Here is a 10,460-nt window from a genome sequence, read left to right on the forward strand (position 1 = left end):
AAAGGACCTCTACAAAAGAAAAAAAATACTATTGATAGTTATTTAACTAAAGATATAACATTTTTTTATTTTTTTTTTTGTATATCGTAACACGAACCACTTTTATCGTGTAGGTGATTATCATCCATATAATGTGGGTTATGTATAAAGCTTTAATACTAATTCATCCGGCCATTAATTTGTGCTAATCTAGTTTGAAATTAAATGTCTTAATTATAAATTGTTTACCTGTATCTACATGTATATTTCATGTTTTATTTCAAACTTAGTTCGCCACCCCAATTACGGATACCGTAAGAGATCTATCCATAGATGAAAGTTTAAAATTTTCATCTTATTGTATGCCACCTAACGTATTAATTTACGTTTCACTATTTCTTACCGTACCCTTTTGCTAACATCACACTAGGGAACCCCTGCTCCATCTTCCAAGTTCGAACTTCTGGCCTTGTACCGGGTCCCTCGCAGCCTCAGGGACACTGCCCGTATAATCGCTATTTGGACCTTAGTTTTTATCCACCCTGATAACTGGCTGATGCACTTATTCCATTTTACACTTAGTGTTGAGGCTATTCTTTTCAGGAAGGATGTGAACTCAAGATGCAACGCACCATCAACCGAACAAATATGCTATATGTTCAATGATCTGATCAGAGAAACTGCTAATAATACATTCAATGCCACTAGCTTATGCCAGCCCCTCACGTTCAGACTGTCTGACAGACCGTCACGTCGAAAAGTTTGTATTCGGACTTTTCCTCTCAGACCCTTAAATCCCCAATCAGACAGGTTTGACCGTAATGTTCACGTAACAAAGAAACAAAGACCCGTCTGATTTTATGTGAGCTACTACGGCTTGGTAATGATCAATCATTATTTCCTAATTAATTTTATTACGAGCAACATTTTTCAATGAGATCTTGATAGGCAGGTTCCCCGATTCAAGGGATTCTCAAAATAAACGATTCGATAAGCAATACCGCCGATATGTACAGTAGGTATACAGTCTCTGACAACCCCTGGATTCATTCAGACTCATGCTTCGTAATAAAAACGGTGTTGAGAATTTCCAATCTTCAAGTCTTCAGTGATTGTTTTTGAACAAATAACATTAGGTAGGGTTGTATAGAGGTTCACAAGACTTGAATTTTCATTGAATCAAGTCGGGTCTAGCTAGAACATACATTATTATATAGTACATGTAGGTCTACATATGTACATAATAAATTATACTACCTACCTACTAAAATAATACCATTTTTTCCCATGCATTTTCATCTATTTGCATTTAATTATGAATACCTATGTATCTACTTTAAAATTTGAAAGTAAGTACCTATCTAGAGAATGCCATAGGCATTAACTCTTTTAATTTTTCTTTTCTTTTAATTACATACCTAATGTCTTTTGATTTGTCATTGTTTTCGAGGGAGAATATTCATATCAGCGGCCGGCCGTAGCAGTTTGACCCTGGGGCGAATATGTCTATTCTTATGTCATGAATAAACGGAGAATTTTCTGTGAGGTTGTGTAGAATAGAAACATGAACTGATTTCGCTACCTATACTTCTCTTGCACCATGCTCTATCATCTAATCATCTAATGTTGAGCGAACATCACTTGAGTATCTCATACAAGTGATAAATTTTTCTGAGTTTATCTAGGTACATTACTCGTATATGTTTTAATAATAACTAGATTGTTAGTTGCATTGTTAGAGACATCATGTTTAATAAACATACATAATTACATTGTTAGAGACATTAATTTGGCAATCTTGTCCACTGTTGTATCACCCCGACAGTTACATGTCACAATAATAAATACAAGACCATAAGTGTTTGAACAAATAGCCATAAACAGGTAGACATTATACATGTAGAGCTCTGAGTTTCTAATATATGGCGGAAGGCAGCCTATTTATGAAGTTAGGCATATCTTATTTCGTCTATTTAAGGACGCATCATTTATTCTCTCTGTATTTCGTCATTTTCGTAAATTTATGGACGCATCTAATTTCTTCCTTCCGTCTGTCATTATTGTCGATGGTGTAGTGGACAAGACGCTCGCCTGGTAAACAGGAGGGCGCCGGTTCGATCCCAGCCGAGGCATGGAATTTTCTCATTTGCATATTTGAAAAATTGACGACTAAATGAAGTTCATACACAAAAAGCCCACTCTACACCCATATTTATGAACAAAATGCTGGCTCTTAAGTTCGTGCTAAGCATGGTCTCAAGGCATTTGATTGGTCAATTTTGACTTCACATAAACAGGTAGACATTAGACATGTAGAGCTCTGAGTTTCTAATATATGGCGGAAGTCAGCCTATTTATGAAGTTAGGCATATCTTATTTCGTCTATTAAAGGACGCATCATTTATTCTCTCTGTATTTCATCGTTTTCGTAAATTTATGGACGCATCTAATTTCTTCCTTCCGTCTGTCATTATTGTCGATGGTGTAGTGGTGTTTTGTTGTTGTTGTTGTTGTTGTTGTTGTTGTTGTTGTTGTTGTAGCGGCTTTACCTTTCGCCGAATGGTGTTGGCAGAGTAATGAAAAGACATATTTTTGTATCTGCCATACACCGGGGTGATGGTCTCTAGCCATGTTTAATTGGCGCGTCCTGAACCGCAGTCAACCATCCTGAGGACTTGTGCTTATTCTTTAAAAGCAGGGAGAACCCTTTGAAACTGCCAGCTAGCTAGCATGGTGTAGTGGTCAAGACGCTCGCCTGGTAAACAGGAGGGCGCCGGTTCGATCCCAGCCGAGGCATGGAATTTTCTTTTTTACATATTTGAAAAATTGACAACTAAATGAAGCTCAAACACAAAAAACCCACTCCGAGACTTAGTGTAAGGTCAAACATCCTTAAAAGTTGGGCTAAGTTTATACGAATCTACTATATCAGGGTTGTCCAACCTTAGGGCACCCGAGGGCCGCATGGCCTGGTGTAATGTAATTATAATTGATGGTACCTAGAATTAGAAACTAACTATGAAATTTGTAAGGTAAACTGGGATAATTTTTAAAATACGTGCTGCAATATTGTTACCACCTTCTTGTAAACCAGCTACACACCTAAGTTTTGTTATCTCGAACTACCTACCTACCTACCTTAAAATCTCTTTATCTTGATCTACATACCTACCTACCTACATAAATCTTGCTGAAACCTACCTAAATTTTTTTCTGTTAAAATTGTAAACTAAATCCTACTCTTTATAATCAAATAAACAATCGACCCATTGTGTTCGATATTTACCTCAAATCATCGAAATTGACTTTGGTAAACAAAATTTTATGAGTGGGCTGTCTAGACTTCTCATTATTTCTTTACTTTCTATTACCAAAATGTATAAGAAATCTGTACAAGGTAATGAGAAAGTATTGCACTCGATCCACATTTTCAAAATCAGGAAATGAATAGAAATATCCGTGTTAGGTTCCTCGGATTCCAAAAAGTTTAATCTGTTGACAACAGAGCCATCTGCATAAAAGCAACTGATGTGTAATTCTTCAAAGGGTTTTCGAACGAAGGGAAAATTGATGTCTTCAACTAACATCGAACCCGGACCTTCCTCTGTTGCAGACCATGACAACAACCATAATCACCACCCTTGTGAGGATATCCCCAAGCTCTGCCACTCTCCTGTTACCACGGAAACCAAGATATATTTCAACGAAGGTGAGTAAGCCAAAGAAGTGAATTCTTGTGAAGGTTTGATAAAGGGAACTGTCACTGCTAAGGTCGTATCGTCCCAAAAGCGGAGAGAGAAGGAAGGCAGGATAGGAGAAAGCCAGCCGTTCCGAGAACGAACCTTACCTGTGTAGGATGAAATCCACCCCAGGCGGGAATCAAACCCGCGACCTAGCGCGTGCTTACAACATACCAGTTTGTTCCACCATATCTTCCAAACAGTTCGTCCGCTAATGTTGAAATTTGGTAACCGTGTTCAACACATAAAGGACATTGGTTCATTGTATTTTGAGCGCGACCGGGCATTCAAGGGCTTCCAGCAGAGACCATTATTCTCAGTGATTCTACAGTTCATTGATGGCCGGGGCCTATTCTATTCGATGTTTTCAGATGAGTACACGAAAATCACCACTCCCAGACAGGACGTTCTGTTCAAGAAAGGTTACTTCGCACGACGCAGGTATCAGCTAGCAGAGGCCAACTCCATATCAGACCCTAATACCTCTTTGTACGAAATTCCTAATGGAGGTAAGAATGATCACATTTTTGTAAGATATTCCTAATAAAAGACTTTTTTTCAAAGAGGTTTGGTAGAGGGAACTGTAAATGCTGAAGTCTTATCGTCCTAAAAGCGAAGAGAAGGATGACAAGATAAAAAAAGCCAGCCGTTCCGAGAATGAAGCTAGCGCTTACAAGGCAGACGCGCTACCTTCCATGCTAAATAGTCTGGCTTCTTTGGACTTATTCGGAGAAAAAATTAAATAATAAAAAAAAGCGCGTACCACGTAGGTTACTTAGACAAGTATGTACTATTTGTACTACAAAAAGAATTGAAATCCCCCAAAAATACCTCTTTGTGGCAAAAAGTTCTCCGCCAAGTCAGTACCCCAAATAAAAGAAGAAAGGTAAATCTTGTCCTGAGCCTCCCTGGTAAGTAGTGAGATAGTAAAAGTACTTCATAAACGAACGAAGTGAATTCTATGTTTGCAGAGTACGTGGAAGATGAAGATTATTTCCATGAAGAGTATGACACGCATGCGCAGGGATATTACAACAGTACGCACACCTATATACCGGATCCGTCTGCCGGAGTCTACTATAACTATGGTGAGTGAAGGACCGGGTATACTATCTCATGTTAATACTCCGAGTATTCCCTGAGAACCGGATGTAAGTGAAATTTTAAGCCTTAACTTTTCACTGGATGATTTTTCTTAAAGTTGCCTGCAAGGAAGCTTTGCTTGGGACAGTTGATGTGACGTCATCGTGTAGATTATTTCCATGAAGAGTATGACACGCATGCGCAGGGATATTACAACAGTACGCACACCTATATACCGGATCCGTCTGCCGGAGTCTACTATAACTATGGTGAGTGAAGGACCAGGTATACTATCTCATGTTAATTGGGTTTAACTTCTGAGCAGGCTGGAGACCATACTCCGAGTATTCCCTGAGAACCGGATGTAAGTGAAATTTTAAGTTTTCACATTTCACTTTTCACTGGACGATTTTTCTTAAAGTTGCCTGCAAGGAAGCTTTGCTTGGGACAGTTGATGTGACGTCATCGTGTAGATTATTTCCATGAAGAGTATGACACGCATGCGCAGGGATATTACAACAGTATCGTCATCGTTTCTTAAAGTTGCCTGCAAGGAAGCTTTGCTTGGGACAGTTGATGTGACGTCATCGTGTACGGGAGCGTATGCTTTGACGCCAGTAAAGAAGATTTACCGGTATTTTTAAAATCGATTTATCTCGGGATCTAGAAGTCGCAGAAGAAAAAGAAAAATCCCCTAGTTCCTCATTTTTTTCTGCTCTTACAAATTAATTAGAGGGATTTTTTTAAGGATTGTACCTTGGAACCGCTTTCGTATTACTTCAAGGCACACTCTTTTACATCCATGCTTATCCAGGCACGAAAAGGAGAAACTTCACCTAAGTAAGCGCAACTGGTTTATTGTCTGTATTTAATTTCCAGGAAATAGCAGTTACGAGGTGTATGACCCCTACACGATATTTCGGGATCTAGAAGTCGCAGAAAAAAAAGGAAAAATCCCCTAGTCCATTTTTTCTGCTCTTACAATTCACTTGGAGGGATTTTTTTTTGCATTACTTCAAGGCACACTCTTTTACATCCATGCTTATCCAGGAACGGAAAGGAGAAGCGCAACTGGTTTATTGTCTGTATTTAATTTCCAGGAAATAGCAGTTACGAGGTGTATGACCCCTACACGGGTAGCATGACGGTGCTCATGGGGCCTCCCCCTGGGCCCCCCTACTCGACCAGCCCTGGTGCTCCGCCCCTGACGGCCCCTATGTCTGTAGACTGGTACAACTCAACCTCCCAGCATGCGTCCCCTTACTATACCAAACGCTTTCCGGGAGATTCATCCCAGGTGAGTGGACACTAAAGCCTCTCTTTGTTCTTGTTGTAGCCGAATGGTGATGACTGATGACAGAATAAAGAAAGGATATCTTTTCTTTCCTGCCATACACATGGCTAAAGCCAAGAAGCCTCTCTTAGGTATTTGATTTTTTTTTTTTTTTTTGAGAGAGTTGTATTTCAATCAAAAGTAGGTAGGTAGAGGTACGAGTAGTTAGTAGGTACGTAGGTACTACCTACCTATTGAGTCAAACTCAGAATATGCATAGGTACATACTGCATATACATAAGTACATAATATAGGTATGTACCTATGTATATTGTTTCCCTACCTACAGTACTAACTCGTAATTCTTCAATTGTTGGTTTTCTCAATGACATTTAAAGTTTTCAAGCAATTACTTGTTTGTATTACTATCATACTACAATTACTACAGGATGTTTTCATAATCAAATACAAATCATAGTGACGTTATTTTTCTAATCATCACCGTTTGTGAAAATATTCAAGATTTTACGACCAAACAAGAATAGGTGATGATGGACTCTTGAGTGGAAGGTTATCCACTAGGCGAGGTTAACGGCGGAGGCGTTCTCTACCACCTAACCTTTAGAGCTCCATATAGTAGATTCGTATAGGCTTAGCCCAACTTTTAAGGATGTTTGGCGTTACACCTTAACCTCAGACTGGCCTTTTTGTGTATGAGCTTCATTTAGTTGTCAATTTTTCAAATATGTAAAAAAGTAAATTCCATGCCTCGGCTGAGATCGAACCGGCGCCCTCCTGTTTACCAGGCGAGCTAGCTACCACTACACCTAGCTAGCTGCAGTTTCAAAGGGTTCTCCCTGCTTTTAAAGAATAAGCACAAGTCCTCAGGATGGTTGACTGCGGTTCAGGACGAGCCAATTAAACATGGCTATAGAGAATTAGAGACCATCACCCCGGTGTATGGCAGATACAAAAATATGTCTTTTCACTACTCTGCCAACACCATTCGGCGAAAGCTAAAGCCGCTACAACAACAAAACACCACTACACCATCGACAATAATGACAGGCGAAAGGAAGAAATTAGATGCGTCCGTAAATTTACGAAAATGACGAAATACAGAGAGAATAAATGATGCGTCCTTAAATAGACGAAATAAGATATGCCTAACTTCATATATAGGCAGCCCACTCATAAAATTTTGTTTGCCAAAGTCAATTTCGATGATTTGAGGTAAATATCGAACACAAGTGGGTCGATTGTTTATTTGATTATAAAGAGTAGGATTTAGTTTACAATTTATCAGAAAATTTAGGTAGATTTCAGCAAGATTTATGTAGGTAGGTAGGTATGTAGATCAAGATAAAGAGATTTTAAGGTAGGTAGGTAGGTAGTTCGAGATAACAAAACTTAGGTGCGTAGTTGGTTTACAAGAAGGTGGTAACAAAATTGCAGCACATATTCTGCTGACGATGCGATGATATGTTCCTACCTAATGTTATTTGTTCAAAAACAATCACTGAAGACTTGAAGATTGGAAATTCTCAACACCTAAGTGTAAAAATACAGGAAAATACCGCTAACCGTTGTTCCGATGTTCATAAATTACTATTTGGGAAGTTTTAGGTATAGTTTTGGGGGGGTCTACTTTTTCGATATCTCTAACCGTTTTGTGAAAACCGCCGAAAAGCGGTTAATTCCGCCTTTGGGCGGCGCCCAGTGCAACTTTTGCCGATTTTCAGATTTTTCACTTTACTTACTCATTAAGACTTACCATCCTGCCAAATTTCAAGTTTCTAGGACATCGGGAAGTGCCTCATAATTTTGATGAGTGAGTCAGTGAATCAGTATCTTGCCAAATTTCAAGTTTATAGGACATCGGGAAGTGCCTCATAATTTTGATGAGTGAGTCAGTGAATCAGTGAGTCAGTGAATCAGTGAGTCAGTGAATCAGTCAGTCGTAAAATAAGCGATTTTCGAACCGTTTTTTCTACCTCTTCCGGTAAAGCTAGAACTTCAAAATTTCGCAGGTATAATAAGGAAGTATAGGTTAACATATGGTCCAAATTTCGTGAGATTACATTGAAAATTGACGGAGTTATGATAGGGGTAAAAATGCGTCGAAATGTTTCGTGTAATATACACACTGGCGTGCTCAGGCCGGAACTTGGCCTGGCGCACTGCCGTGCGCCTAGATAGCACTACAGTCAAGAGTCAAGTTATTTAGTATAAGTTGGTAGCTGTAGAATAGGGTACTTATGAAAACAAAGTTAGGTATGTGTAGACAAGGGAGGGCAAGTTTCCAACACGAATAAATTTATGACTACACTAAAAATTTTCAGCACTTTAGGTACCCAGGTTGCTTTCTACAGAAGTATTTTAGTTACATGGAAAATTAATAAAAAATGACGTACGTAGGTACGTACTGACAGGTATAATGAAAGATATCGTTCTGAAATCGTAGGGCATGATAGGAAAAGGCCAGTCGTTCCGAGAACAAACCTTATCTGTTTAGGATAAAGTTCGTTCTCGGAACCCGGGCGGGAATTGAACCCGCGACCTAGCACTTACAAGACGCGCTACCTTCCTAACGAGGCTGACTCGGTCGAGCCTAATCCAGGCAGGATATGAAGAGGTTATTGATCTCAGGATCAAGACTATTTGATAAGAAATGCCAAGCCTTTATTAGAAGTACAATAGGGTCTTTATCAACACGATAACGCCTCGATTTCATCTCTAATTAATATCAACACATGAATTAGAAAGGTTCCAATTATTATCGATTGTCGATGGGGTAGTGGTAAAGATGCTCGTCTGGGAAACAAGAGGACGCAGGTTCAATTCTCATCGAGGCATGGGATTTTTTCCGAATTTATTTGAGAATTTGACCATATTATAAGAATACTCGTATTCCTTGCCTCGGTTGTGATTGAACCAGCGATCGTTAGTTTACCAGACGGGCGTCTTGAGACTGCAGACCGAGCAGACCTGGGGGTTTACATATTTAGACAGTCAGACCCTGTAGACCTGGGGTTTAGAGGTTTAGACAGTCAGACCCTAAAGAGAGAAGAGACGAGGAGTATGTAGGAAAGAGAGTAGAGAGTTTAGGTATAGGGGGCAAAAGGAGAAGGGGTAGGCCGAAAATGAGATGGAAAGATAAAGTGGAGGAGGACCTTAGAGAGAAGGGATGGAGAAAAGAGGAGGCATTGGATAGACGAAAATGGAGGAGTAGAATACAAGATGGAAACGCCGACCCCAAATAGAATTGGGATAAGGTGGAGTAAAAGAAGAAAGACAGTCAGACCCTATACACACATAGCATGGGATCAGTCACTCATAACAATTCACAATATACCTGACCTTTTTATTTCTGAACCTCACATTCGCTCTATGATAAGAGAGAAAAGAGCAAAAAGTCAGCAAAGAGAGAAGGTCAGGAATTTCATATTGATTTCTACTTTGAACAGGGAAGTGAGTGATGTACTGCATAGACCTTGACCTTGAAATGCCGCCTGAAATTGCATAATAGGACGTCACCAGTGGCGTAGCGTGTATGTATGGCGTGTATGGCGGCCATACAACTCAAAAGTTCACTCTATTGCCCATAAATATTAATGACATGTACTGTGATGGGACTTGGTAGACCTGTGCATCAGCCCAACACGCCCTACACTTGAATTTAGACCACGCTACGCCACTGGACGTCACGTCACAGACAGCAGACTTTGTCATCTGTGTCACGATAGTTAGTTATGGAGTTACTTCTTGGAAAAGTAGGTAGTTAACCCTTAACGCCCCCGTTCCACGTGAGTTTCATACGATTTTTTTCCGGATGGTCCTGTAGGCAATGTAATATAAATGAGAGTGTTCTCACTACACACGACACGATTTTTTTTATCCGAACGACAAATTGGAACGGGCCTTAAAGTAACCTCCGTTTCCACTTGTTGACATTACACTAGGCTTGTAAACGGGAGGTCAAGGGACAAGGTATGAAAAATGTTGAAAAACAGAAAATCCTTCATAACTTCGCCCCTGTTGAAAATCGGATCTGTCCAGATAGCGTTTTCTGGTAGCCCTTTAGGCCCTGCATCAACTCTCAAGCGTTGTACAGTCGTTCGCGGGACACCCTGTATATTAAAAATATTGGCTTCTAATTTGGAGCATCCACTTCTCCCCCCCCCCAAGCCACTGTTCGGATTCTGGGGAACCCCTTCGCTGAAATCCTGGTGTGAAAAATCATTGTGGTCGTTGTTCAGGTATTATAGTTAGGAAAGCCCGAAATCGGCGTCCTTCCAAATTTCTACTGCATTTTGAATGTAATATTAACAATATTAATATGGAATAAAATTTCGCCTCAATTAGTTTCCTAGGGCGTAAGAAAT

The 10,460-nt window shown here is 39.8% G+C and overlaps 1 long non-coding RNA gene across 1 annotated transcript; it reads left to right on the plus strand.

The window, feature by feature from the left end:
- The first annotated feature begins 3,589 nt into the window (after nucleotides 1-3,589).
- On the plus strand, nucleotides 3,590-4,827 carry LOC103519266. Its single transcript, XR_541890.3, has 3 exons — nucleotides 3,590-3,688; nucleotides 4,091-4,228; nucleotides 4,691-4,827. It is a non-coding gene; the product is annotated as an uncharacterized LOC103519266 (long non-coding RNA).
- Nucleotides 4,828-10,460: the final 5,633 nt, after the last annotated feature.

The sequence above is a fragment of the Diaphorina citri genome, unplaced genomic scaffold (assembly GCF_000475195.1).
Source record: "Diaphorina citri unplaced genomic scaffold, Diaci psyllid genome assembly version 1.1 scaffold2634, whole genome shotgun sequence".
Taxonomy (NCBI): Eukaryota; Metazoa; Arthropoda; class Insecta; order Hemiptera; family Psyllidae; genus Diaphorina; species Diaphorina citri.